Genomic DNA, 23,084 nt, shown 5'->3' with positions numbered 1-23,084 from the left:
TATATTATCATTATTTTGCAGATATGAAACAAATGCAATGCAGATGGTAGGATCTAGTCTAATTTAAAGGACAATTGTGTGCCTCAGTCAAGATACCACATGATTAAATCAGCAGCACTGTATATGACCAGCAGATGGGGATAGAGGAGCATCAATAGGAGATACAGTATATCAGGAGGTATGGCAGTGGTACGGAGAAATACAGTTACTCCATTCAATTCACTGCTGTCAGTCAAATTTAATCAACAGCAACGTGTTTGTATATAAGACTGAAAGATATGACATCTATCCATCAACCTATATACAGTGTGATATCTCTTTATGTCAGTTTTCTCTCATTTGGCGCTTGAAGGTGGATATTCTGCTCCCCTCTGCTCATGAATAAACATACATGTTATCCAATGTTACTTTTTTCCTCCCCTTTTTCCTTTCAATATTCCACTTCACCTGCAGTCTAACAGTTATAGGACTGTAATTAACTGATTCTCTCCCGCTGTGGGAATAAAGGGGATCTGAAAACAATGTTGTGAGTTTTACAAAGCAGCTGTAGGGGGCACTGTATCATCGAGACAGAGAGGGAGAGAGAGAGAGGGAGAGAGAGAGGGAGAGAGAGAGAGAGAGAGAGAAAAGAGAGAGGGGGAGGGATGATAGATTCCATTTCTATTCTACCTTTAATCCAACTGTGAAATTCATAAGTAAGAGGCAGTCTTTTTTTTTTTTTTTCCTTCTCAGGTAGGACTCTGCAAGACCATGCACTGCTGCACCAACTCCGAGTTTCATCATGCCTTCACCTGAAAAACACGGCCAGCGGGCAGAGAAATATATTTTCACATACTATCTTGATAATGTCTGACTTAAAACAAAAAACAAAACAATAAAAAAAGACCCCAACAATGGATATGTGAAACTTAATTACATGAAGTTACACTGGGAACCCTTCACCCTCTCACCATATCTACACTAATGAACCACGTGACTGCAGCCACTTTAACCTGTGCAACATGGAAGATAATATTCCTTAATAACCTCGGACATACAGCATGCAGGGGAGATGCACACAGTTATTTTTTTTTACAGGCTGTCGCTGCTATCATGCAATGTGTTATGAGTTTTGTTCTGACACATTAATACAAACGAGTCCAAATAAGCTGAGACATGCACGTCCAATTCTCCACTTAAAACATTTTATTACAGACAAAAGAAAACAAAAGAAGCATTTGTGACACAAAATGAATCTAATGCTGGCACACCTGTAATGCACCAACAACAATTGATGTAAAAATATTTATTATTCAAATAATCATGTTGTTTGATCAATAATAATAATAATAATAATAATAATAATAATAATAATAATAATAATGCACCCTGATGAAAATAAGCCAAAACTTTACTTCATATCATTCATAAATAGATGTAAAACCTGCAACCAAATTAAATAGAATGACCATATTCAAAACATATTCAAAATATGATATTCAACAAAACAAAATGGGTTCTCTCATCACTGGCTTTACAAATAAAAGAAGTACATTTGGCAGGTTTATACACAAAATGAAAATATCTATCCCCCATGACCGTTCCTCTGAAACTCAAATCCTGCTACAGTGAAAAACAAAATATCTTAAGAATTAAATGCCTTACGTTTTTTTTTTCTTCACAAAAAAATGATAAAGATGAGTTCAACACAATTCTAAAACACCTAATAAAACTAGTCAAAAACTTTTAAAACCCACTGTTATGTTTTTTTTTCTTTAGTAACATTTCACATTTAGCAACTTTTTTTTATTCACCTGTACAAGTGGTGTTGGGACTAGGGTGGGGGGGTGGAGGGGGGGGGGGGGGGGGCTATAAGGGGGGCGTGGTCCCTACGACCAAGAAGAGGAGGAGCTAAAGGAGAGGTTTCAACCTTTGACCTCTACAGTTCAGTCGCGTCCTGAGGCCATGTGAAGAGAGGGACTCTCTCTATCGGAGCTCCTCCAGTAAAGGAACCACTGGAGGAACTGGAGCTTTTTACAGTCTTTGAATTTTTCTCTCTCGTTTGGAGAGACGCAAGACCAGTGAACACAGTTTCAACATAAGTTTTAGTGTGTGTATTCCCTCACTGATTCCGCCTGCACAAAAATCACATAATCAAACAAAAAGAATGTAAAAAAAAAAAAAAAAAGAAAAGCAAGGGACTGCAGCTAAATACACACATAAGGGGGAATCCATTTTGGTGATATTTACAATCACTCTGTGAGAAAAAAAAAAGGAAACGAGGGAGTCCTTTACTTGGGGCGAGGATGATTTACAAATGTCTTATGTGTCTGTGACTATCTTGATTTAAGTTTTGCTTTGCTTTTCATTCAGTCTTTGCTGAAGTATATCCGCTCCTGCTGAGGTGACTATATTCTACTTTCCTGCATTAGCTCCCTAACCAAGACCCCTACACGTCGAGTATGCTTAGAGCATTTCATCTCCCCAATGAGGGCAGTCCATGGCAAAACCGAGTAATGGAGTGAAAAGGGGAGAAAACATCTTTAAAAAATTCAAAACAAAACGAGAAGACATTTTTTTTTGGTCTTCATATCCAGTATGTTGGCATGAGCTTAAAGCTCGCTGCCCCCGCAAAAATGGAAAGTTCACTGATAAGGAAAAAAAAGCAAGAGAAGTGCCTCAGGCGTCTGTCCGATCTAAGTGCTTGGCAAATAGGTGAAGTAACTGTAGCAGTCTTTGGGATTTTATAAATCCTTCAGAAAAAAAAAAAGAAAAAGAAAAACAAAATGGTGGAGAAGCAGATACATTGATGACGTTGTCGTTACGTTGGAAAGCTCCCTGGAGTCTGACATTTGGAGGTCTTTCAACTTCAAGTGAGGTAGAGAGGCTTGTCCCGAGCTCCCATGCCACTGCTGAGGAGAAAGAAGAGATTGTATTAATGTATGCCTGCAAACCGGTGATATAAATTCATGGAGTAGCATGTTTTCCAGTGAGATCTGTGTGAAAGTGTTTATTTTATTACTAATTATCCTTTATTTAACCATATAGTCCCAGTGAGATTAAGAATCTTTTTCAAGGGAAAACATGGCTAAGAAAGCAGCATCAAGACAAACATGAAAGCTGCAGACACAGACTCAACATAAGGAAAAATACAATCAAAATCACATAAGAGGTAAGTAAAAAGTCAGAATTGGCAGATCATCAGGCATTTGAAATGTCAAACAGAGAGTCTGTTCTTGATTTATCTTTACTGACACATAGGAACCAGTTCAGTAGCCCCCAAAACTCCAAACCACACGGATCTGACAGAGACAGAGGGTATAAGCAAAAACTCAATCTATTTCAAAGAACGTCAAACATGATTTGACCCAGGCATGATCCCATTTGACATACAGATGAATCACTTCTAAAGACAAGATATATACTGACTTCTGGCTTCTTCGCTGCCTCTCGGAATAGTAACGCCAAGTTTCAGGTGTGAGGCAAAACAACATTCCTCTTGTTCCTGCCTGAATAGCTTGATTCAATAAGGCAATGTGTACTGAGTGAAACAAAGGGAAACTTAATTGGATGTCACACTTTCTCCAAGCGCGGTAAAAGTGTTGTTCTACTCCTGCATTACTCATTTCAATTTCAAGGGGACGCTTGCTGGTGCTTTAGCAAGGAAATCACAGTTTATGATTAATATTGTCTGAGACCCTGAGTGTGAAAGTGAAGTGGTTTAGAGCAACTCATTTGGAAAATGAGTAGCTATGTCAGACAACTATTTTCTATTCTCCCCAATCAAATGATCTGGATTGAATTTATAGAGGAACAGAATATTTTAACCGTTTGTGGCCTGGATCTCAGCGTTTGGCGTCTGTGTTCATGTGTAAATCTGACCTAAACTAACATAATGTGATATGGTGAGTGATGGGATGTGCTCACCTGCAGTGGTTGGGTCCACAGTCCCTGTTGCAGTACTCGCTGTCCCAGTCGGGGTTCTGGCCGTGCACTGGGTTCGGGGCCCCCGGAGACTGAGAGCCCCCCACACTGTTCTGGTAGTCAGCCTGGATATGGGAGAATCCCTGGGGGGAGGAAAAGAAGATAGAGGCTGCTTATAATCTGCTACAGCCTTAAAATGTGATAAATATGATTTGACTAGTATTGGAATTACAGGTAATAATAATTATTGATTCTGGACAAAATATACTACAGGAAACACAATTGGAATTGAATTGGAATTTCAGGAAGTTTAATTTAACTAAGTGAAATTCTGTAAAATTCAAATTTTTTTGTTTTTCTTACCACACATTTGAGATTACATGTAGTATTATACTGGATTATTATACTGGATATTATCAATACTGAATATCATAAAATGTTAAAGGTTCCTTTTTAGGTTGTATTTGATGCATAACATGTAATCATAAAACATACATTATGATTGAATGAATTTGATTTGTTTAACTGTCATTTATTTGATTCATAATGTTTGAATTATAATGTTCAGCAAGACAAGACAACCTCTCTTAGAAGTGGAATTTAATGGAATTTAATGGAATTCAATTCTGTTTCCTGTCATACCAATTCAATTCTAATTCTGTTACCTTTAGAGCTGAATTTACCATGTATTCTCAGTTCAATTCATGAATGGTCCCAACCCTGGAGCAAGAGCATTAGTATATCGCTGTTATCGTGCTTCAGTTTTGGTGATATTCATGTTTTCACCTAAATTGAAGGATTACATGGTTCTCTATGGGTTGAGAAAATTCTCCAACCTCTTGTACTGATGAAACCCTTTTAAAACCCACTGGATAATGTGACAAATGCATTGTCATGGATCTAAAACAAGGCTTTTATTCGTAAATCCTGAATAGGTGACATTTTGGAGATTCACCCGACAGTGACAATATGAATTAGTTGAATCATTTGTAGAAGCAACATGTGCCACCGATTTGTTTTTAATTCTCAGCACATGGTAGACCAACCTGTTGGCTGAGAGGAGGGGAATGCAGAGGCGCCTGGAGCCCCATTTGGTGTGAGATGATTGGCTGCGACTGCACCTGCTGCATGCGGATTGGCTGGTTGAGCAGGGAGCTCTGGTGCAGGGAGAGCTGGGCGTGGGGGTGCAGAGGCGGGCTGATCTGGAAGGGAGCTGGGGGAGAGGCACTCATGCTGGGCGGCAGCATCTGGGATTGGCTGAGGGTCCGGGCCAGGGTGTGGCGGGGCGGCCCGGCGAAACTCTGGAGGTCCGACAGCGGGAAGGAGCCCGGCGGGCCCAGGTAGGGAGAGGAGGACTGGGGGGGCACGCTGTACAGGGGCTGCTTGGGGGGCAGCAGGTGGGAGGGCTGGTGGTCTGCTGGGCACTTTTTGGTTCAGGGTCGTTGTACGTCTGCGGATAAGAAATAATTCATCATTTCAATTCATCAATCCATCATCCAATAATTTGTCATTTTAATAAGATAACTAGCTCTCAATGAGTGACATGGTAATCTCAATCAGCCCTCAACCTCTAATTTATCACAATAACCCATCAATAATCATTCATCATTCAAATTTTGAACACATCTCCCCCCTTAACAGCCATACCCATTACACTTAAAACATAACTTCAGCCATTTTCGACATGGACCCTATTTTTCCATCATATTGATTGATTCTGACCAAAATATCATCAACTGCTTCAGTACAGAACGTCTTACATCTTGCTTGCCAGGGTGCGGGCCAATGGACCAACCCAAACATTTCTTTTTATATATTTATACATTTACAGTTTATCGATGACCTGACAACTCTCACTCTTTATGTTGGGACTACTTTCTACAGCGGCGCATGTAGACAGGCAGCCGCAGCCGGCCGGGAAAGAGTAATCAAGGAAATGCTAAAGCAAAGGCCAAGGCAGCATCAAAACTGTACGAGAAAGGCATGACTTTAGATAAGTTTCATTTACATCTTTTTTACCGTTATGTCTCATTACAGAGTGAGCAATCGATGTGTTGAAAAAGACATGCTTTGGATGCTTTTGGAGTTGATTTTTGGAGTGTCTATCAGACTCTATTGGAGAGCTTCACACCTACGCAAGCCAGACGTAAATAGCTCTATAGTGAGGCAACTGATGAGCTTTCGGTCCGAATCGATCAGTATGATGGAAAAAGATGAGAAAACAGGATCCAGGTTGAAAAAGGATGCAGTTATGCTTTAAAGGAAAAATTCCGAAAGCACCAAACTCGATACCTGTAATATCGCAAATATCTCACCCAAACTTGACCCTTCTCACTCTGGGCAGTATCACTCTGAGCAGGTGCAGCACCCACAAATTCCCTGCACCCCCCACCCCATCCCATCCCATCCCCACCCCGCCCCGCCCCACTCCAGGCCCTATGATGAGCTGTCAGATTGCTCATCTCCAGCCATCAGTGTTGATTAGAAGGTAATGGAGCCCATTTGTATGAATAGAGCTGGGGCCGAGGTAATGATCAATAGACACCTTGACAGATGGATGGGAATGGGAGAGGGGCCATACACACATGCGCACACACACACACACACACACCCACACACGCACACACACACACACGCATACACACACACATGCAGGACCCCAGGAAGGGAAATGAGGCTGTTTGCCTGCAGAACAAATGGAATGACAAAAGGAATCTTCCCCACGCTACATTGTGTGTTGTTAATACAAGACGGCACTAAACAATGCGATCCGCAGCCCTTCCCCTTGCCTTTCTTTCCTCCCCACGCTACTATGTTGGGAGATACAAGAAGCCATCACTCATTGGCCAAACGGATGTCATAGATCTGAATTAGCAGCGAGGTGTCAGAAGTGGAAACGGCAACAAGACCAATGCTCGCTTGTGTTGATTCGGATGTGCTTCCTGTTACAGGTGATGAGATACAAGGCGGGAAATCAATAACATAATACGTGGCACAGGTGCCGATAAACAGTGTGTTGGTGTAAGATAAATTTATTGCTAATATTTCCTAATGGTAAAGACAAACCAGAGTCCGATCCAGTGGCATGTATGGCACATGAGAGAGCAATCCTGTCCTCTCTCTCAGTGTTTGCCTTCCTCCAACCCTCATAGATGTTATGGGCATATGCTTGAGGGCTAGAATTGCCTGACCCCTCCCCCAGCCCTATATCACCATACCGACCCCGATCCCCAACCCCCTATGGAAATCAGGTATTGTTCCAAATATGGTCTGCTCTTGTTGCATCAGACCCCCCCACCCCCACCCCCCCCCGCCACATCCTAAGGAAGCCCCGCCCAGCCCATTAGCAGGGATTTTCCATCCAATCCATCATCAGTCTTAGCCAGGGCCTGCGTGTCATAAGCGTTACCTTGGAAACCAGACTGGCTCGGTACGCGGCCAAGGCTTTCAGGTACTCTTTCTTGGCCGCCTCGGTTTTCCTCTTGTACCCCTGCGAAGGAAAATCAAAACAAGAGGCTTCGGGTGAGAGGAGAGGTTGACACACTCATAAATGTGCAGACGCACATGTCTCTCTCTCTCTCTATCTCGCCATCAGCACACACACAAACACACATGCTTTTTTTTTTTCTCTAACACATTCTCAGATAACCCCCCTATACACACACACACACACACACACACACACACACACACACACACACACACACACACACACACACACACACACACAATGTCTCCAATGTTTCCCTTTCCATCAGAGCCAATGGTACAGAACACCTCCATTTCCTCATCACAGCACTAATACTCCCTCATCTCAATGTGTCTCCCTCTATTGTAGCAACATATCATTTCCATTCCAATCCACCTAGAGAAATGAACTGGAACTTTTCTCTCTCCTCTCTCTCTCTCTCTCTCTCTCTCTGTCTCTCTCTCCTTTTAGCTCCACAATAACACTCCTATCAGCATGCTGACATTAGTGATACACTACAATGGTTGGTGCCATTTGGTACATTAGGATGCGATCCTTGCCTGTGTATGAGTTTTGTTTGAAACGGCCTTCAATATTGTTACAGTGATGTACGAACCTGTGCTGTCTTATTGGTAACTGCTGCTGTGTGTGTGTGCGCGCATGAGCTGAGAGTGTTTGAGTCAGTGTGTGTGAATGCATAAAGAATATGTTTTTTTTTGAGTGCATATGAATGTGTATGTGTATATGTGTGTGCAAGTGTGTGCACACATGCCCGTTAGTATGAATAAAGGGAAAAAGGCTTTTGCATACCTTTAAAGGTGGCAGGTGTTTAGGAAAAATCAACTAACTGTGAATAGATAAACCATTCCACACTATACTATATACTTGAAATATTTTTATTTCAGTGCGGTGTTTTGGTCTTCATCTGGCATACAAGTATGTATAAAGGCACATAAATAAGTATGTGAGTGTGTGTATTTGTAGTACGTTGTGTGTCTGTGGGAAAATAACGAGGCCAGTAAGCCCAAAGTAGCTACATTCGAACTTTTGAACTCACACAGTCTTATAGTTATATACTGTAGTGTACTATATAGTTTTTTATATATTACACATTTATATATTTTTTTCCCCAAGTACTTTTATTGGATTTTCAAAGCAATATTGAACATAAATTTGACAACACATTGTACAACAAAATAGGTGTTACAGTTATGAATAGTAGAATAGTTATCCAACTGACTCGCCCCCCTCCCCTTGAGACACAAACACACACACACACACACATACATATACACATATATATTATACTTTTTACATGCTTGGTGCACTGCTGTGGCACTGTTGCTCCAAACCCAGAAGGAATTGTTTGGATAATCTTGTGCTACTAATGCGAAATATACGTGAAATTTTGCAATGCACCAGAATAGCATTGTCCATGCAAAAAACCCTTTCTTAACAATACACCCTGCTATCATACCAAGAGGACCAATAATACCAATGGTAGGTATCAGCCAATGATTCCATTAGAGTTGAATATTCTGCATAAGGCAAACATCATGACCTCCCTTTATAACTCCATCATCGTTTGCATTTCCTGCCCATTACGGCTGAGCTGGAGATGACGTTAAATAGAAACAAAAACAATAGCCTGCTCTTCCTGGATAGCTGAGATGCCCTTGAGCTAAATCCAAGGACGAGGCGGTAGTGGTGGTGGTGGTGGTGGTGGTGGGGGGATCACTAATTCTGTATTCTAGGCAGGATCAAAATAGCAGGCAAGCGATATAAATAAAGAGAGGGAAATGAGAACTTCACACATCCCTGCTTGTCAGAGGGCCAATGAAGATACATGGTGTAGAGGCATCAGCTGTGGAGGCTGATGGAGCACAGGAGGTGTGGACTATACCCCACTTACTATGGGCCGGCAACGTACCATCAGTTTTGTTTTGGGAGACGAAAAGATTTTCACTATTTCCGTGCATTCTTTGGGAAAGTCTTTTTTTTTGTCTTGTTTTGATGGACACTGCACTGCAGAGCAAACTGTGTATTCAACACACAGGAGAGATCTGGTGCTTTTCACTTTGCATTGTGACAGTTGGAAACAAGCAGAACACTAATGAGGGTTTGTGTGTGTTTATATATCTGCGTGTTTGCTCTTGTGGGGGTGTACTAGCATGTGGGTATGTGTGCATTTACATACTGCATACTGTATCAGTGCTAGCCTTCCTACATGTTCAAGTATTTTTTCCAGATTGACCATTCGTTGCCTGTAAAACACCCAACTTTCTTAGACACAGATTGTTTTATGGCTGCTGTTGCACAGGTTAGCCGCTCCTCTCCTTTTCTTGGCTAGAATTAAATTTAGAAAGAAAATCATTTTAATGAGAGCCAGGGGAGTAGGGATAAACGAATGGATTATCTTTAGAAAGAGAAGAACTAGCTCATTAAGGTGAGCTCTATCTCACAGCAATGTTCTGGTAATTACACAGCACATAATGCCTAGGAAAGGCTGCACGCCTGCCGGAGCATGCGCTCCATCTACTGGTGGCATGAGAATGTGTGCGCTTAGGGGGCAGGTGTGTGTTGGCGTGCATGTGTGTGTGTGTGCGTGTGTTTATAATGCATGTGCATGTCAGATGAACATATGTCATTAAAATACCCTCATCAGGGAACATGTGCCTAGGTTCTAACATGGAAAATGTATGTAGAGATTTAGGTACTTTTCACATTTGTCCCTTATATATATATTATATCCATCTATATCTATATCTTATATCTATGTGTGTGCATATGTGTCTTACAGTGCATTCTTAAGCAATGAGTTAATTCCATTTAAAACTAACTAAACTAAACATTTTAAACTACTAAACTAAAACTAACTACAAACATAAAATGGGTCGTCAGGAATTGGGACACAACATTTTTTTCATACTTCTCCAGACTTTTTGTGTGATTCCCAAACTCTCTACTGTTTCAGACATTCCAGACCTGCATAACAACCATGCTGCATAAACTCCTGTGTATTCTGTGTGTGTGTGTGTGTACCTGTTTCTGTTCCTCCCCTAGGCTGTCCCACATGGAGGCCACGATCTTGGAGACATCCCCGAAGGTGGCGTTGGGGTTCTGGCCCTTGATGGCCGCCTGGGTGTCTCTGAAGAAGAGAGCGTAGGCCGACACGGGTTTCTGGGGCTCGTTGGGGTCCTTCTTCTTCTTCTTCTTCTGGGGCTTGGGTTTGGGCTTCATCATCTCCGATGAGGCCCGCTTCTCCCCGCTTATCTGGAGGGAGGAAGAGGGAGGATGAGGGGGAGAGACGGAGAAGTAGTTAGACATAGATCGATTGATGAAAACAACTTTTATAGGTTCAGAACATTCAGTGATACTATCAAAGGAATGTAGAGTACGGTGTATAATGTGTAATATATTTCTGGATTTGTTTTAGAAAGGGCTTGATGCATGCTCAACACTATCAGGATAAGTATAAGACACACTACATTTTTGCAAGGTCAAACACATATGAAAAACCTCAGATGAAACCAGTACACATCAGACTCAACATCGATAAAATTGCCTAGAACTAGAACATTCAAAGAACGATGGAGAGTGAGAGAAAGGAGGAGAGTTCTGCGAAGAGAAGCCGCGGCTTGTTCTGAGAAGAGAAAACAGATCAATTTACGGACATGGCTGAATGAAGACTAACAGGACGTCAGTCAGCCAGGTTAGCCTCCGGGGTGGGGGTGGGGGTGGGGGGGTACGGACAGGCTGGCCAGAGACGGGATGGGGAGACAGACCTGGCCTAATTAGAATCTCATTGACAGTGGTTCCACATGGTTTCACATTGGTACCACTTTATAAGTTGTTAAATCACTGGATTCATGGAATATTTGATGTGTTCAATGGTTCAGTCTTTATTTTGTGTCTTGCATGTAGATCACAAAGGGTGCAATTCCACTTTCTGAGTAAACTGTAAAAATAGGATTTAAAAAAAAATATATATTTTCGGTAGGATTTACCCAATTGGTTTGTCAATAATAACACACTGCAATCTCACTACATTTTCAGGAGGAAAACTGCTCACATCTGTGTGATGTACTAGATCCAATACACATGAATACATTTTCATTTTCCATGTGAGGCTTTGACGGGGAGTCAAATCCAGGTCACCTGACCCTGGTTGTGATTCTATATGGAAATTGCCTTCCTTGGTGAGGAGAGAACACATCAACCATTAGAGAGAGAGGGAGAGAGGGAGGGAGTGAGGGAGTGAGAGAGAGAGAGGGAAGGAGAGAGAAGAGATGTAGCTAATGGAGGATGGCGAGGGAGGAGTGACGGCTTGATGTTGCCATTAGTATCAATGGAACATCAGTTAACCTGATTTCTTGGTTGCCATAAAGGCAGGAAAAAACAATCCAATTTCCATCAATAAGACTGTAATAATAGAAGATATAATGACATGCTGAATATATAATGATATACAAAGGTATTGTGTGGAATGAAGGATGTTTATGTCCACAGTTTATAGTTGAGGGTTATGGAGAGAGTCACTCAAATGTTATGTTACAGGCTTTGTGTGGAGTGAGAGATGCATGGTCCTTATTCACAGATTTTAGCTCATCCCCAAGGCTGAGCTCGTATTTCATCAGGTTACATTTTAGAAATTTAAAACAGCTTTGAATGCTACCTTTCAAATCCACTGATCCGGTGTTTCGGTGTTAAAACACAGCAGGGGGGGAGAACAAACCATGAAAAAGAATTGTCCCAGCGCGAGTATCAAACAGCAACTTGAGGACATTTAAAGACGTTCACACATCCATCTAATGCATACTTATCATGGGATTAAGCAACAGCCATGTCTTTCCCTGTAACTGTCAATTTGAAAACAGGAAATGATTGCCTTTGAAAATTGCATTGTTTCAGCAAAGCATTTGCAGCCAAACAACACACTGTATTCCACACAGCATGAAATTAACTAATCAAAATTCAAGGTCCAGGAGCACATTTGGCAGCTAAAGAAAAACTTCAAAATAGCTTTTGTGGTGTGTGGAAATGAATGGATGTTCCCATTCAGGGTAAAATGAAACTATTGCTTGTCTATTTCACAGCTTACAGGTAATATTCATTTTTTTTTGTGTGTGTGAGTATGCGTGGTTTCATTAAAAAATAATCATCCGTCACTTTTAGGCAATGAGGCAAAAGACAGGCATTTGAAATGACATCTGTTCCACCCAGGCCTTTGAAGTGAGAGTAGAATAAACTGAAGACAGAGCTAATGGAATGACAAACTGCAAAAAAGCTAAATAATCTCCAGGAAACATCACATGTATTCATACAGTGGAAAGAGGTGGTGACACGCGGCAGCACACAGCCAACACGCAGCCAACCAGGAAAAAAAAAGGGCATATTCCATTTTTTTTTTCACCCCTTAGCATACCGCGCCGGCAAGATTCATGTTTGTGAACTTACAGGACTGACAGAGCAAGACGAAATATCAATGAAACTCAAACTACAGACTGAAAAGAATGAAAAATGAACGGACATCACTCAACAAAGCCTCCGAAGCGTACTTGTCCTTACAATAAACCAAACCTCCGCTCACTGCAGCATGAAGCAGCAGTGTTAATACTGTTAAAGGAAAATTCCACCCTCGGATACTCCCACACTGTTATACAGTATATTATCAGTCTGTGATGTTCAATGCATTGCAAGTGTTATTTTGCGATGTACACACTTTCCCCTCAACCTGTTTCGTCTACATCGACTTCGATTAGCGATTTCATACGTTTCCCAGAATGCGTTTTGGCAACCCCTCCCCTCCCCCGAGAATGGGCGTGAACTTGCTGCATTTAAAGTCCCTACGAAATGAACTCCCATTACTTTTGCTTCCTGGAAAACAGAGTATCTTTCATGGTGACCTCATGCTGCACTAGTAGGTGTAAATACTGTATACATTTCTAACCAATGAAACCATCAGATTTTTTAGCAATTCCACTCCTCTGCACCTCTCCCATCAAATAAAATTGCCTTTTCTCTCCCTGACTCATATTCCATCGGTTTAGACTTTTGAATGATCCCTCAATGCGTTATGTCCCGCCCCAACATCCTGTTACAACAGGAAATGCATCACATCAAGGATGTAAAGATGCCATTTCATGGGGTCTTTAACTGTGGATGGAGTAAAGTTAGCTTGATATTGGATATTGGCTATTCTGTGGATATATTTTCACAAATATTGACACCAGTGGTTGTAAACTGTTTTCAACCTGTAATCATTATTGTGGTTTTACTTATTTGCTTTACAAGTTATTAAAGGTGTAAAAATGAATATCCACCAAACATCCAATATCAAGCTAAGCTACTACTCACATGTAGAAGGAGCGAGCAATAGCGATAGTGATCACTGTTGTTGCCAGTCAAGAAAAAGTGAGAGTTGCACCCTTTACTCAGAATGCAACATGTCTTATGGCTGCATTGCATTCTGGTCTATTGAGGAGGCAACTGTCAGTGGAGAAATTGGTCTCTCTGCCTCTTCTGTGATGGATTTCTCCTCGTATGATTGTCTGTGCAAAGTGATGAATCTAGAAAAAAGCCCTTTGCTCTTTGATTCTGAGGGACTGACACCAAAACCTGACGTTTACTGTTGATGTTTTAGATAGTTGAAAATGTTTCTCTCATTAGACTCCACTGTAGCTGCGCTGGAAATATCTTGACGTGACGTGACGTTGTCTATGTTTGGCCAATTATCCACGACGAGAATAAGAAAAATGCACCACCAAACAACAAAATGGACCCAGGAGTGCATGGCTGTTTTGTTACAGTGTTTAAGTATTTTAGGGTGGATTTTTTTCTTGAAAGACCACAACGCAAAGAGCCAGAAACAGTCACAAGGCTGATGCTGAGGTAAGACACCAGTAAAAACCAGTGCAGCCGAAACATATTTTGTGCACATCTTTCCAGTTTGCCAGAAAAAGATTGAACTATAGTGTCAGCCTTGGCTCATCCCATCAGTGTTGCTGCTGTCAGAGAGAGAGAGAGAAAGAGAGAGAGAGAGAGAGAAAGAGAGAGAGAGATGGAGGGGGGGTGGGGAGAGAGATAGGGAGGAGGGGGGTAGCTGTAATTCTGAATGGACAGCACTGCACTGGCAAGACAAGATTAGAATTGACAGCCTGATAACTGTGTCACTATCAAAACAGCAGAGAGGAGAGAAACAGTGAGAGAGAGAGAGAGAGAGAGAGAGAGAGAGAGAGAGAGAGATGGAAAGGAAGGGAGGGAGAGTTGATGTAGAGAGAATAGATAAAAGGAAGAAGGGAGGTGGAGTGATGTAGAGAGGAGAGGATGGATAACGAAAAGATGGACGGGCACAGCGGCAGAGAGACCTATAGAGTTTAAGAGACGTGGAATTTAGACAATAAACCAGAGTACAGTGTGGGAGAGTGTGGGAGAGTGTGGGAGAGTGTGGGAGCGTTCGCCCGATCCCAGCTCCCCTAATATATGCATCATCATCATATACACTGAGCAGCAAAGTGGAGAGTGCGGCGCGGAGTATCGATTTCAAAAGGCCGTAAAAAACAAACAGGAAAAACTCAGAGAGGTGATGCACAGATCCACTTAAAGCATCGTGCACATAAAGTACACGACACTGTAAATCAAATATAAATGTGAATATCCAGCTCTAAAGTTTAGACAAGGATGTTCCATGGACCTCAAGCCAAACAAATGTGAAATGGGCAAAAAAAAATAAAAAATAGAAACAGCCTTGGCTTTCTTTTGTTATCACAGTTAGTGTGGAAGTAGCCACAGAAAACGCGATAATCACTTTTTACATGTTATTTTTTTGCAGTGAAAAATAAGACTGAATGTGCGAACGGCCTGAAGAGCTAGACGAGGTACGAGCACTACTCAGCAGCTGATCTCACTACAGAAGAGACTCTTTAAAATAACAGTTCAAGAACTTCAATCAAAGATTGGTAGTCGAGTAATCTTTCGTCAAGGACTGACTGAATAATAAAAAAAAAAGATTTAACTGTGGGAAAAAAAGTTGGAGAGTTTTTCTGTGATGAGCCCGCATTAGCCCAAATGTTGAATCCAAACCTCAGATAACATGAACCTTTTATGTTATGCTTGCGGCACGAAGAAAGCTTATGACACTCATTCTAGGAATCAAAACTGCAATTGTCCTTCAGCTTTGGTTAAACTTGATGAGCAAAGGAACAGGGTGCTTGTGTGTCACATATCAAGTTTGTTTTCACATTAGCAGATGACCATGAACACCTTATGGTGACCATTCAAAGCGGGATACAAAGTCATCTTTACAGAATTTCCAAATTAGACCAATTGTAAAAAAGCAAAATGATCTCATCGACCAACTGAAAAAAGTGACACCTACTCTGACAAAATGATTAAACCCAATGGCTTTGTTGAGTACACTGGGTAACCTAAGGCCTTGGCTGAAAAATGATAGCACTTTTACAGACTGGGTACTCTATACTTTAGAGATATTGACTGGGGTACTTTCATTAATGATATTAATGATAATGCTATTTTTCCAAAATGGATATATAGCATATTGGAATAGAGCTCTTCACCCGCACAAGCCTGCACCTCTCCACACCAGCACACTGGAGAGGAGCGCTGCTTAGTGCAGCTGTTACAGACTCTAAGCCTTTGTGGGTTTATAAATAGATATATGGGCATGGTTAGAACAGCAGTGAGAATAATGTAATTTCAAGGTACCATAAATAACTTTTCTGTAATTTTCATCACAGCTAGCTGAAACCCGGCAGCCTTGAGTAAAAAGTGGGTTCCCGAAAATTGTGTACTACGACAAACATTTTTGTGGCACATGCTTTTCCGCGAGCTGCAACTCACGAGGCTGCAGTCGAGATAGAAAGTGAAATGTGGTCATCCCAAATTAAATACTACCCAAAGTTTTTTTTTCTGTATTGTTTCAACCTGCCTCAGGAAACATCATAGGGATTTATTTAAAATGCACGGCAACATGCTTTCAGTCCTGTCCAGTTTGTGTTACATTTTAATTTGGCACCGACCGTACGATCAGATGGCTCTGGAGTGAAGAAAGAGAATAAATATTGGAGAGGCTTTTGAGAAAAAGTGAGCAAGTCTTTGTTATGTTTCCATAATTAGGGTAGGAGCTTGAGCTTACATTTAGATTTTTTTTTTTTTTACATGCATTATTTAGATAATGATTACCTTTGTGCTTAGCATTTCAGAAGTGCACCTGTACATAACACTGTCCAGTCTGTTGACTTACAAAATGTCGGCAGGCATGATGAGAACGTAAACAAAGCTGTTTGAGATTTGAATGATGCAGGCTTCTCCAAACTAAGCATGCCTGTCCATATTGTAGCTGAAATGCAAAATAAATACACTTAGCTTTCATGCTTTCATACAGTAGGATCGTGAGAAATGTGTAGCACAGAAAAATCTAAAAAAAAAAAAAAAGACAGAATGTTTCTGAAATCCTGATATTGGCTCAATATTTTACAGTGTGATCATTAACCTGAAATGAAATGAAGGTTGTTTTATTTTTTTTTATAGATCTAAAAATCCCTCATGCTACCTGTACCATTTGAGTGATTTCTTTGCACCTAAAAAGTTTTTTTTTCCAATCACCCCTGTGTTAGTGCTGTCTTTCAGTATTCCCATCACCTATACCACGAAGACTTAAAACATATACTGTACTTCTCTCATCTGGAAGCCATTACAGCTCCATGTCATACTGCCCATCTGTAAGCAATGAGCAGGACTGCATGTCAAAGCCGCGGCACAGATCGCTGAGTAGAACCAGGCACCGGTCCAGAGAGCAGCACTCATCAAATAAAAATATAGCTTGGCCCTAACAATAATGAACCGGAAGTGTAGATTCATGGTCATGATCTACAAGACAAGAAAGAATATCAGTGGGAATTGTATAGACCCGAAAGAGCCCATTATGGAATTTGTATCCAGTTCTGGTCCCATGCCATGGCAAATATACAAAGTTTTTATGATGTGGAATGTTTAGTTAGTGTTTCCCGCAGACATGTAGGCTTGCACTACTGAGCTGGCAAGGTGGGTTTGATTTCAACCAATATTCCCAATGCAGATACTTCTTAATTCCATCTCAAGCCTAAAGCCATAGCTGAAATATTCTGCATGATTTAGCTCACTCTGTAAAATGACTGACAGCTCTAAGGAGCTCCTCCCTACAAGCCTTGCCTTGCAGCATTGGACCTACTTAATCAGCCTAAATTGCAAAGTCGAGGCCCTTGTATTTGGTAATGTGGTGAAAACAGTGGCAAGTGAGAGCTAATTAGATTAACGCCAGTTTAACGAGCTGTTGGAGGGGCCCCCGCAGATTGGATTTTAATAAATAGTGGCAAAAGCATCTGCTATGCACTTCCTGGCTCTGCTGGCATCCTAATTGGCCCCAGTGGGTTGCTGTAGCTCGGCATTACACAGTGCAATTTAGGAGGGAAAAAGGCAAAATGCTTATATTCGGTCCAGGTAGGGACACAAAAAACGTGGCTTTTTGATTGTGTGGCTTCACAGACAAGGCTCTATCAATATTACTACTACTACTAAGACAATTTCTAAGACTGTATCACTACAGAACAGTGCAAAAAGTCCCCAAAGCAGAAAGAGGAAACATCTAAAAGTTCAAATAAAAATGGATTTGGATATATTCATCTTTTCCTATTGTTTGTTTTCGAGATGAAATGTCCCTATGATGAGGTCTTTGTAGAGGGAACAGCACTGAAAGGAAAAAACAATTAATCAAACATGAATGGGCGACCATAGCAGGGTTATTTCCATAGCAACAGCCCGAGGGGACAACTTGGACCCTTTAATGTGAGCTGGTGATGTCTCTTTGTAAACATCCACGCAGCAGGGGGAGAAAGCCAATGAGAGAGAGCTTGGCAACAGAGGCATCACAGGGCAGCAACCTCTTGGTATCAATCGAAGTTTCCATTATCTAGTGCTGAAAGGGAAGAAAAGTACTCTGAAATATTGTATTCTAGGGCATTTTGAGTTGATATGCGTCTTGGCACTATTTCTGTTAGCGCTAAGTGTCATGTGAAGTCCAAATAAACCAAAGCACTTCTCACTGAACCTTTTAGCTGATAACAACAGCATGCAAATGACCAGGAAGTCATCTCCCAAGAGTAATCTCCCAAGAAATCATTCGACTAAATTATTTTTTTCTTTATCATGTATGTAGGACGGTGGTAATTCATCTCTGCTTTTTGCTGCTTGAAGACTCACTCTAGAACTGATGTCAAAGCCATTATGGGGTTACATATTCATAAACTTTATTCCTCTCACGTCAGGTAGCTTAGTCACGCAATCATCATCTCTTACATGCTCATACCTTATGCAACCTACAACCAGTATAACTCTCTCCCTTGCCTCTCTCTTTCAGCCTCCAGCTGTGACCAACAGAAGACAGTATGCCAGTGCACAAACATTACAAAAAGCTATTATGAAGGGCTGCTTGCTGGTTGCCATAGGTACTATATGCTAATTGTCATCCAGGGTATACTCACAGATGGGGGGGGAGTTGGGAATTGTTGTTGTCAGAGCAACCTGCTTTGTTTGACCACAGACGTGGGCTTGTCTGATGAAAAGTCATTGTCAAAGGTGAGTAAAATTCCTCAAATATAGCACAGCAGACAAACCATGAGGATTTGTAGAGTTACAACAGCATCCCCGGCGCTAACGTGAAATAGAGAGCCTCACTCAAAGACATTGTCTCTGAAAGTAACCTGATTCCAGTCTAAAAATGAGAAGAGCAGCATAACTATACAGTAGCAGAATAGTAATTCAGTCAAACCGCAATGCTCTCTGCATAGAGCAGGGGAAAAAAGAACAACCCACAAGTTCTCAGAGGTCCGCGCTCAAGTCAACAATCCCCTGTAATCTTCAATCAATTCTCACTGAAGCGCAGAAGACTGAGAAATATGAACATCTCAAAAACAAAAGCCAGTAAATAGAATCTAATTGCTTATTATTGTCTGGATGCAGTCTAGGAGAGATATGAATAAGGCGACCTTCGCTCCTGGCTGCCACAGTGCCGCTGTATCAACTCTGCAGTGTTGAGAGCGGTGACTGTGCAGTATGCGGAGCCTGGCAGCACTACCGCTGGCAAAAGCAGGTATCCCTAACCTTCTCGCAAACACGCTCGCCCCAAACCTCAGTGGCTCCCCGGGCGAGAGTAATGGCTTCTTTGCGCTGGGCTGCGCCGTGCTATTGTAGAATCACAGAGCGGTTAATTGAAACAAATGACTCTAATAATGGGACATTATCCCCACAGGCTGGCTTTGTGGTGGGCCTAATTAGCGTTGCGGTGGTGGCGAGGAGGACGAGTCACCACACTGATCCCTCAAAGGAAGCAGCCGAGGCCCCCTTTTAAGTGGGCAGAGACGGGCGGGATTCTCCCACTTACGGCGTGCGAGGGGTGCCGGGCGTATTTCAAAAACCGGCGTAGTAAAAACAAACATGTTTAGTCGCCCCTCGGGTCCCTCTGGGGCGAGTCCCGGTCTGTCAAGTACTGCGCTGCGACCGCCTTTCCTCTCCCTTCCTTCAGCCCGTGCTGCCTGGGCCGGCTCAAAAGGTTTTTTTTGCCTATTCTTCACCTTCTTGTCCTCTTGTATGCCATCACACTCCACTTACTGAGCTTCAATGGCCCAGAACTAATGTGCAACATAAGATATTTTTCCCAAAGCAGACGTATTTTGATCACCACTTAAATCTGCTGTCCCCCTCATCGTAACTGTTTACCCTTGTACATGATCCCAGAAAGTCAGCTGTAATGCAATGCTCAAATCTCTATGACCATGCTGTTTTAAATATTCATTAGTCGTAACAGTCGCCTAAGGTTATTTGAATTAGTGGCATGAATATTCATGAACTGCAATGAATGCTCATTTGTTTTTAATGCTCAATCCGTTAATACTCCTCTTCATTACTTCACTCCAGCCCCTGCATAATAAGCCGCACAAAACAAAGCTTTACTTTTTAAAGCACAATTCTCTTTGGAAACCTATTTGTTTCACTTTAAACGAATGGGAGTGCCCTACCAATTATCTTGTTGTCATTTGTCTTGACAACTACAAGACACATTGTTCGCCCCTGTTGGGGAGAGTAACACTGAAGGGCATCTGTCTTTTTGTAAAATGAAAAGCCACAACAGAAAACATTTCTTCTGTTACAAAAAGTGATTTATCTGGGAATGTCACCAAGATGTCATATCTATCCCAGTGAAAGGCAACAGAGCAAGCAGGTCATATGAGATATGTCTAAAGCCTACACTGGAAAAAAGATTGCTGTTTCAATTTAAAAAACACAAGTAATCCGGCTGCATTGAGTATGTGAAGTCACGTCAAACTGCAATTTTCAGTGTCAATTTTTTTAAGAGATTATTTTAAGGCATTTCTTCTTATTACATAGTATGTGTTAAATAGTGATAGGAAAAATGGGAGAGAAGGGGGGATAACATGATGCAAAGGTCATATGCCAGATTCAAACATACAACAGTGCAAGTACATGGTTTGCACCTTAGGCCACTGAGTCACAAGATGGCCCAAAATGCAATGCATTTCACTGTGTGTATACTACAGATTATATTGTGGAAACTTCCTTCTCTTCTATTCTTTGTACCGCTTTTCTTATGCTTTTTCAATTCTGAGCGGTTTGAATATCACTGCTCTAAGATGTTTCATTGCAAACGGATTTGTATATAATGCTGATAGACTTATTGTGACCTTTTTAAAGGGTTGATTCAGCCTCCATCTACCTATTCTGGCACTGTCAATAACCACAGCCGTCAATATAGTTTTTATGTCACTGTATTAAAATGGTTGTGGCCTTTTCCCTCGCTGTCTATGTCCTAAATGCCAAGTGATGCAAAATAAATTTCCTTTAGCAGATTAAATGAAGTCAAATTAAGTCAAGCTCACATAACCTTGTAGCAATCACTGGCTCTGACAAAAATTGATCTTGAAAACACGGGCACATATGGATACAAGCAGACGTACACACACACACACACACACACACACACACACACACACACGGACCTAGACACGCGAACCACAGGTAAGCATACACACACAAATGTGTATAGGACAGTTCACATTTGTGTGTGTATCCCACAGTACTGTACAAATGTACTGTCACACATTCATGCATCCATGCACACACACACACCAATGCACACACAGTCACACACATAATCAAAATCTCTAGCTAAAATACAGTGCGTCACAAGGACTGAATGCATTTCTGTGTTTTACTTTTTAATATAGGCCTAGATTAGGTGAGCATTGTTTTCAAAAGCCAAAAGAATGCAACCATAACCTTACTTTTGTAACAAAGCGCCATTTTCAACTGACAATTATCCATAATCAACAGTAACTTGGCTTGTCACTATCTCTACACAGCAGAGTCTTAAATGTGTGCTGCCTGTGGTCTGTTAGTGACATACACACCCTGCCAAAAATAGCAATCTAGCACCGCATGTTTAACAAGATTGAACAAATCCCCAATATGAATCATGTGACTTGATGTGCGACATAAACTTGCAGAATTGGCAGCTGCTTTTTTGGCGGCGGGGACTTTTTCCCCAAACCAGCCTCATTACACCGGTAATGAGACAGGGGCTGGTGCTCTGTTTCAATATTTAAACGTGTCGGCGTCCCACAAGGCTCCATGTTGGGGCCGTTCTGCAAACCCCTCCACGACCCCTCATTACCGTCTGCTTCAGAGTTCCCTCCTTTTTCTTTTTTTTTTTTTTTTTCCAAAGAGACAGATCTCGCTGGCATCTCCCCTTTGCTATAGCACCAGCCAGACCTGGAGAACCAGGGGGCCTGTTGAACATGAGACCCCTGGGTGCTCCCTCTCCCCCCAGCGCCGGGGTGGCAGAAAGGCTGACAGCTTAGGGTGAGATAGGGATTCTCCCTCAGTAATAAGCATTCACACGACAGAATGTTACATTTCACAGTATCCAGTCATCCAGGACTTGGCTCTTTTCTGCCTTGATTCAAAGGAACTGAGAGAGCAGGTCAGCACTGTGGGGTGGAGTTAAGAGAAACAGCAATTCTGAATGACAGCTGTTTCTTTTATAACCTTGTTGTTTATCCGTCTGTTCATTTGAGTCCTTGTAAACGGAGCGATTTCAAGTTTGAGAAATGGTTCAAAACTGGCAGTAAAGACTATTATGAGCAATATGTGACTGCCACAGTAAGCGTCACCCTCCACACCCAAACACAGCGATGGATCTGACAGCTGAAAGTAAAAAGGAGAATCAAAACCTCTCCGTATATCAAATGTACACGCACTGAAATTTACCTAATACTCAATGCATGTTTCTTGACACCCATTTTCCCATCTGCTACATATCTTTTGATTCAGCAGCTAATACTTCTGCTGCCTGAGCTGTCATAATTAAATGGGAAGGAGGAGGTTGTCAGACACGATGAATTCAGAAATGCTGAAAAAAACAGATCCCTAACAGAAACATAGCCTTTTCTGTCGGTCTGAAATCTCGACTTTATTACATAGCCGATGCCAAATGAACAGAATTCACAGATGTTTAAGCTACCAGGACTAACCAAATACAAAACTGTGTGCCTATGCAGTATGATGATGATGGTCAATCCACTGCTCTCAGTGCTGTAATGATTTAACTGTGTTTGCTGTAGGATCGATGTGCGCTGAAAAA

The 23,084-nt window shown here is 41.7% G+C and overlaps 1 pseudogene; it reads right to left on the bottom strand.

The window, feature by feature from the left end:
• Positions 1–1,225: 1,225 nt before the first annotated feature.
• Positions 1,226–23,084, bottom strand: part of LOC139641745 (TOX high mobility group box family member 2-like) — a 75,178-nt pseudogene continuing 53,319 nt past the window's right edge.

This window comes from Centroberyx affinis, unplaced genomic scaffold, assembly GCF_046629955.1.
Source record: "Centroberyx affinis isolate AG114_WGS23_722 - 3 ecotype Tasmania unplaced genomic scaffold, CSIRO-AGI_Caff_v1 ptg000398l_1, whole genome shotgun sequence".
In the NCBI taxonomy this organism is placed as follows: domain Eukaryota; kingdom Metazoa; phylum Chordata; class Actinopteri; order Beryciformes; family Berycidae; genus Centroberyx; species Centroberyx affinis.
This window is presented reverse-complemented; position numbering and strand designations above follow the sequence as displayed.